Here is an 8,434-nt window from a genome sequence, read left to right as displayed (position 1 = left end):
CACAGCCACGTGGTGGAAGATTTATGGACAGAAAACGGAAGTGACATACAGAAACAGCTGGATTGGTTATAGCTCAGTGTTTATTCGAACATGGTTCAAACAGTTGGCCACATTGGATTGGCCAAAACTTAGTGATTGGCATGAGTAGACTAGAGTCTGTTTACACTTCCATTTAGGCTATAGTTCACTATGTACAGAAAAATCTTTAGGCTGAACTTAAAATATGTAAGAGGCAGCTTCAGGCTAAACTTGAATTAACAATTCCCCCCTTATGGTCATCCTCTCAAAATTGACTCAAGTCACTGATGTCATTATTGCCATCATAAAAATACTTATTCAGTCTTGACACCCACTGGGAAACAGAAGAACAGTGGGTTTTTGCAAGCTGGGAGCGCTTCAGGTTATTTTTTTAAGGGTTACAGTAGAGCGTACCTCCTTATGCTGGAATGTCCTGTTTACAAGAGAAAAAACAAAACCTGGTTTGTTCTAGGATCTAGGAGTTTCCTTAAAGTCTTACTTTGATTATGCCACATTTAGCGCGAGTGACTCCATTTTGGTTTGGTCTGGTCTTTTCGGACCTAGTGCATAAGCTCAGTCCAAAACAATGGCCTCCCATAATTTTGTTTAAGAATTTCCCCCTTTTTGTCAGGTTCTCATTTAGGTGAGAGTGTGACCAAAACTTAGGGTCTTAGCACCACCCTCAGTCACCATCATTTTTGGTTTCCAGTCATTCATAGGTTATGCTGCCCTCATGGTCACACATTCTTTCAGCTCTTGTCTTTCCAATTGAAGAGAGACCATTGGACATTCTAGAGATGGCTGTATACAAATATTTAAAAACTTTGAAAGAATACAGCGCACCAAGGAGACTACTATTATTACTGTTAGTTACTGTTACTATTATTACTGTTATTATTACTATTAGTACTATATACTACTATTATTGGGAAAGGTAATATCAAGAGTATGGAGTATGTGTCTTACCCAGGGTCCCCATAAACCAAACCACCTAAAATCAAATTGATCAAAGAATGAGCTAAAAACTCTACTCACTTAACAGTCTCTTCATTAATATCTTACAATTGAATCCCTATAATATACTGGATGTGATGTATTTTTCCATAGGCCACAAGGGCCAGCAGCTGAACGGATACTTCTGTGTTTAGCCAGTAAGTAATCTAGAGAAATTCTATTACTTAGCATAACTTTCACAAGAGAATTGAGACCAGCCTGGCCAACAGAGCAAAGCCCTGTCTCTACTAAAAAAGTACAAAAATTTTCCAGGAGTGGTAGTGAGCTCCTGTAATCCCACCTGCTAGGGAGGCTGAGGCAATGTTCTCTTTAACCCATGATGTAGGTTAAAAGGAGTGAGACAGCCAGGTGCGGTGGCTCATGCCTGTAATCCTAGCACTTTGGGAGGCCGAGGCGGGTGGATCACCGGAGGTCAGAAGTTCAAGACCAGCCTGGCCAACATGGTGAAACCCCGTCTCTACTAAAAATACAAAAATTAGCCGGGTGTAGTGGCAGGCACCTGTAATCCCAGCTACTCGGGAGGCTGAGGCAGGAGAATCACTTGAATCCAGGAGGCGGAGGTTACAGTGAGCCGAGATCGTGCCATTGCACTCCAGCCTGGGTGACAAGAATGAGACTTCATCTCAAAAAAAAAAAAAAAAATGAGGAGTGAGCCAATGTTCTGTTTTTGACTGACCCGCTTCCCAGGTTCACACCATTCTCCTGCCTCAGCCTCCCGAGTAGCTGGGACTACAGGAGCCCACCACCACGCCCGGCTAAATTTTGTATTTTTAGTAGAGACGGGGTTTCACTGTGTTAGCCGGGATGGTCTTGATCTCCTGACCTCATAATCTGCTCGCCTCGGCCTCCCAAAGTGCTGGGATTACAGGCGTGAGCCACCTCACCTGGCCAAGAGTTTTTATTGGCCAGTTTTCAAACTTCTTAATTGGATTACTGGCTTCATAGTGGGGTCCTTTGAGAAACAGAATGAGGAAAACATGCAGTTTCTAGGGCCTAATAAGCACGCATAGATGCAAGGCAAAATAGATTCCTCCAAATTCAGGGTCCTACTTTTACACCAGATCTTGGATCCCCAAAAGAGAAATGCTATGGAACAGGACAGTGAAATGATTTTACTGTGCATTTCATTGCAAAGCATTTGAAAGCCAATCAGCGCACTCTGTGATCAGTCCATCTCCCTTTGCAGTCTTATCTCTCGGTGGGGGATGGGGATGGGGACATTTCAGTAGGTGGCCAAGAGCATGCTTCTCTGACCCAAACTAGCAAAGAGCCGAGTATCCTCCAATCACTGCCATTTGCCATCCCCAAAAGTATATTTAGCTTTAGACTGTGAGAGGGATTTATCTGCTTTCAATTCCTGGGGTTTCATGAGGAAAACAGAGGTTTTTCCCAAAACGGGGTCTGTGGTGCCTCCTTTGTTTTTCCCAAGGAGTCCCAGAGTGTGAGAAATTATCCTAGGTCCTCTCATCTGTGCATGAAGAGTGGCAAAAAGGCAAAAATGGAGAAAAACAATTCAACTGACTGAAAAGAAACAAAACTATTTTTCCCCAGAAAAACAAGATCTAAGAAGAGAAAAAACTGTAAAGCACTTTTAAATATATTTATAGGTTGAATACCTGTTTTTAATTAAGCTGAGTTTTAAACCAAACATCTTATTACCAGACTTTAGCCAGAACAAGCAGCAAATATTTCTTGCTTTTGACCTTTACCAAAGGTAACCTCCCAGGTACTCAGAGAAAGGAAAATTCAAGACAAGAAGTCAGAAGTTGTTCATGGTGGGGAAGAGAATCAATAAGTGGCAAAGGTCACAAAGATATCAAACCAAAAAGGACTCATTCCTTAAGCCAGGAATTGAACCTTGACTGTCACTGGGAAAAGACAAAGCCTTAGGCACTAAGCTACAGCACTGGGCAGTTTCCATTGCTCTTCCCAGAAGGAGTCTAGAGCCGACAATTTTGATCTTGCAATGGCTTTTAACTGCTTAAGTAAATTTTAGAGCCAGCTATGACATGAACCCCAAAATTCCTGTTCCCTGGATGGACAAGACCAAGAGAAAGTACTGCCATGTGGTTATGAGGTCAAACTCCCAAGGATATAAAACAAGACGTCCACTTTTATTTTTGTTTCAGAGACTTGCCGCAAAGTTTGTAACTGAGCAGTTTGCCAGGATGGCTTAAACAGGAAGCTTATGGGGGGCCTAGGCCCACATTCTATCCTATGGTACCCCTTTTTTTATGACAGAACAACACAGAAAGACAAATTCACAACACAAAGTACACCAGATTCACTACAACTTAAGACTAGCCTGACAAATCCTTTTTCTCATTAATTAAAGCTTTGCAGAGGAGATAGTAATTTTTACCACTCCTACAATTTTACCATTCCTACAATTGCACAAAGGGAGAGAGGTCAGAAGTCTGACTATTAAGAAATTCTTACCCTTTTGTCAGCATGCCAGCATCCCTTTCCCTGAGCAGCCCTAGCGACCCCACCTTTTGCACCATAGCTCTGGGAGCCAAGTTGCAACACAAAGGAAAATCATCCTTTTTTGTTTCGTGGAACCACAGGCAAAAGCCTCTCAATTTTGTAAGATGCTGCCCAAGGGATTGCATGGGGTAACCGAATTAACATTTTCCATTCTGGCCAGAGCAAAATGCGTGTGACAAAATAGACATTAGCCTCTGCTCTTGGTGCCCATCAAACTGGCAAGGCTCAAACTTGCCCCTAGTTGGGCTCTGTCATCTTTAATCCATCTAGAGTGGGGTGGAATGACCTGCAGCCAGGAGTTTCAACATGTGGTCTCTGGGCAAGATGGTTTCCCTGAGTAACAGAAAAGACAGGAAATGGAAAGGAGAGAAAGGAAAAAGGAAAAGCAATCTCTGTGGTGTGGTGGGGAAGGCAAAGAGCCCAGTGAGGCCAGAGAAAGATCACCCATTGCAGCAACACTGAAACAAAATTTCAGGCAACTGCTTGTCTGTCACGAAGGGAGGGATCATTTTCAGCAGTCCCATCAGCTCTCAATTTTCCCCGATTGGGGAGAAAAAGGTTCCCCATGTCCCATGATCCTGTACTTGCCTAATCCTGTCATCCACTGCCATCAGCAAAGAACGCAGGGCAGATTAATCCAAAGAGAATAGTGGTTAACATCCCATAATGTCAAATCCATTTTTAACCAACAGAGACTTTACTGAGGGGAGGGCCCTCTAATCCCTGCTATGTCTTAGGAGGGACTCTAAGTCTTCCCAATTTGGGACTCTGATCCAGTCCCATCCTTTACCTGGGTAAAATGTACCCCACCACTTACCCAAAGTCAGCCAATTGGTGCTGCAGTCTATTTATTTGGGTCAGGATAGTAACCAAGTCAAAAGTTTAGCAGATTTAATTTTTTAAAAAATCAATTAGTTGTTTAAGATTTTCATTTGCCTTTTGTAAATAGAAATTTTAAATAGAAATACTGAAATCTTTTTAGAAGTTTCTGCATATCAATAGGCATCCTAGATGAGACTAATTTGGGAGCCCTCATTTTTAAATGCACTTCAGTGCAGTGTTGTTCAATTGGAACATTCCACTCTAAGTTATCTTTAGTAAGATTTCACCATTTCTGTAAGACTTTGCTGCTTCCAGGGCCTAACACTTATGCATGTATCAGCCAAAAGGAAATTAGTTCTTCAGAAATTAAGGATCCCATCTTTAGAAATTAAAGATCCCGTAAGATACTGGTTTTGCCCTCAGGTTCCCTTGATCAATTTAGCCAATGATTTTTTTTCCTACCTAAGTACACATGAAAAATGAAACAAAGGAATAGAACACAAAAATTCCTGTGAATTTCCAAAAGCCAAATTTTACACCCTGTGCAATACTGCCATATACTACTGGTTTCTTTCTGACCCAGTCAGATGTAAGAGGCCTCTAACTGGATCCAAGTCAGTTAATTACTGGATCCAATCCAATCCTAAACCTAGTCCAGTTTCTGTCATGACTTCCAAACCAGTTTGGATTAGAAATTTGCTTAAATAAATTCGGAGAGCTCAAAACACAAATCCATAGAGCTTTGGAATCTGACAGAGAACTTACCACAATCCCCAGCTGCTCTGAGAGAGCAATGGACACAATGGGCCTGGCAGGTATGTTACTTGGTCACTCAGTGCTTCTGGGGGTCATTAGAAGCTCTACTTCTGATCTCACTTCCGAAACCATCTGTTAAAAGAATAACTTCAGCTGAATTAACTTTAAAAATGTTTAATTGAGCAATGAACAATTCACAAATCAGGCAGCCTCCAGAGCCAGAGTAGGCTCAGAGATTCCAGCACAGCCACGTGGTGAAAGAAAATTTATGAACAGAAAAAGGAAAGTGATGTACAGAAAATGGAAGTGACATACAGAAACAGCTGGATTGGTTATAGCTCAGCGTTTGCCTTATTTGAATATGGTTCAAACAGTTGGCCACATTTGATTGGCCAAAACTTGGTGATTGGCACAAGCATAAACTACCGTCTGTTTACACTTCCCTTTAGGCTATATTTCACCATGTACAGAGAAACCTTTAAGCCAAACTTAAAATATATAGGGAGGCAGCTTTAGGCTAAACTTGATTTAACAAGACTCAGCAATATATATAACATATAGACAATGTCATGACCAAATTAATTTTATTCAGGGAATGAAGGGTTGAGTCAACCTTATAAAAACATCTATTAATGTAATTCACCACATTTACAAATTAAAGGAGGAAACCCATGCCATCACTTGAATAGATGCAGTAAAAGCATTTAATAAAATTCATCAACTCTGCAGAGAGCCTAGAATAGAAATAGAAATATATAGCAAATATTTAATTTGATATAAATAAAAACAAAAATCATACAGCAAACATACTAAATAGTGAAAGATTAAATTCACTTTCTTTAAATTCATGAATAAGAAAGGTTCACAATTTTACTACTGTTCAACATTGTACTGGAGGGCCCCTTGACTATAAGAAAAAGGAGAAAGAAATGAACATTATAAATATTGGAAAAGAGTTTTAAAAATCTAGTTATTAACCTTGGATGACATAAATTTCTGATCAGAAAATCTAAAAGACCATATAGATAAATTATTATAATTAATCATGAATTTTAAGAAAATTATTGGATAAAAATCAATATGAAACTTAATCGTATTTCCATATGATAACTACAAACATTTAGTAACTTTAAAAAGATACTTTGTAAAACAGAGACACAGTATAGGGTGATCAGGAAAAAATCTTTTAAAATAAAATGTACAAGAGCTTAAGTAAATTATAAAACTTTATGAAGAGGCATTAAATAAAATATAAGCAACATAAAAAGATGATTCTTCTGGATAGTGTAACCATGTTACAAAATTGTCACAGATTTCCAAATACGTTCATAGATCCAGCATGTATCTGGGTTTTTAAGGAATTTGACTTACTGTCAATTAAGCTGCATATGAAAAATGAAGTATGAAATGTAGTTAACACATCTTGAAACAAGAAGAACAGAAGACTTGCCCTACCAGATAGAAAGACTTACTAAAAAGCTACAGGAATTATGACAATGTGGTAGTGGCACAGGTATAGACAACACATTGTGGAAATAAGATAACAATTCTATATCAGTGGGGGATGCATGAACACTTGCGCTGAGACAATTATGGTATTCATGTAAAAACATAAATAAAATTGAGTCCTATTTCACACAAACACTAAATAAATTCAATTCCATGTTGTTAGTAAACGTTAATGCATAATCTTGATAACCTTGGGACAGAAAAGATGTGTTTGTGAACATGCAAAGAACATATTTTGACTTTGGAAGAATTCAAAAAACTAAATTTAAACAACACAAAAAGTGTGCAAACCCTCAGGGAAAAGAATGATAAATTCAACCAGATTAAATTAAGGACTTCTGTCCATTAGTTCTGACTTAGTCTGCTTTTGTTGTAATAATGTGGTATGACAAATCACATCACAATCGAATGACTTATAACCACAAGCATTATTTTCCCTGTTCACGGGCCTGTAGCCTCAATCCATGGGCCAGGCTCCAAGTCAGCTGGGCTTGGTTCCAGACTCGGGACTGGGTTGAGGCTACTCCATGTGTCCTCCTTGGACCAGTGGCTAACCAGGGCCTGTTGTTACGGAGAATGGCAGGAAAACAAGATGTCAAGCTGAACCTCATATGCACATTTAATGTCCCTACTTGTGTCACATATTTTAAATCTCATTAGCCAAAGCAAGATATTTGACCAAGTCAACATTCATGTGGAAGAACATCATACTCTCACTACTCTAGAGGTGGGCACACAGTTACAAGGCAAAGCGTATGACTGTATTACAGGGGATTGATGAATTGGCACCGATATTCTTATCAACCACACACATCTCAAACCATATGAAAAGCAAGCCAAAATTTGGGTGAAGGTATTTGCCACATATAACAATGAATTAGTCCCTCAAATATCTTTTAAAAAACCTTATTTTTACAAATTGATAAAGAAACAATATGATTTAAAATGGGCAAAAATATGTGTTTTATAGAAAATAAAATATGCAAGTGATTTTTTTAAAAAACAGGTCAAATTTATTGTAGAGAAGCCAAAATAAGACTGCATATCACATCTTTGTATTTGCAAAACTTGAAAAGTCTTACAATACTAAGTGTTAAGAATGTAGAGAAATTGAAACTCACTACATTACTGTTGGGAGTGTAAATTAGTGTATTTACATTGTGTATTATGTTTTCACACTGCTGATAAAGACATGCACGAGACCGGGAAGAAAAAGAGGTTTAATTGGACTTACAGTTCCACATGGCTGGGGAGGACTCAGAATTACTGTGGGAGGTGAAAGGCACTTCTTACATGGCAGCAGCAAGAGAAAATGAGGAAGAAACAAAAGTGGAAACCCCTGATAAACCCATCAGAGCTCGTGAGACTTATTCACTGTCATGAGAATAGCACAGGAAAGACAGGCTCCCATGTTTCAATTACCTCCCCCTGGGTCCCTCCCACACACGTGGGAATTCTGGGAGATACAAGTCAAGCTGAGATTTGGGTGGGGACACAGCCAAACCATATCACACTGGAAAACAATTGACATTATCTTGTATCCAAAAAGATGTTTACATTCTTTGACCCAGCAGTTTCACTCCAAAACCTCTTGCTCATGTGTTCCCAAAGATATGTATGGTGTTTTTGTGAAAACACATGACTGGAAAAGCTCCATATGTCCATCAAATTGTGAACAGATACATAAGAAGTGGTATAGTCACAAAATAAAATATTTATAGCAGTAATAATGAATGAATGACATCTCTACATATCCAAATGGATGTCAAAAATATAATGTTAATTTTTAAGTAAAGGTAGGTCTCAGAAAAATGCATAGAGCAGATAC

The sequence above is a fragment of the Nomascus leucogenys genome, chromosome 9 (genome assembly GCF_006542625.1).
Source record: "Nomascus leucogenys isolate Asia chromosome 9, Asia_NLE_v1, whole genome shotgun sequence".
Taxonomy (NCBI): domain Eukaryota; kingdom Metazoa; phylum Chordata; class Mammalia; order Primates; family Hylobatidae; genus Nomascus; species Nomascus leucogenys.
The sequence above is the reverse complement of the archived record's forward strand: the minus strand, read 5'-3'. Positions refer to the sequence as shown.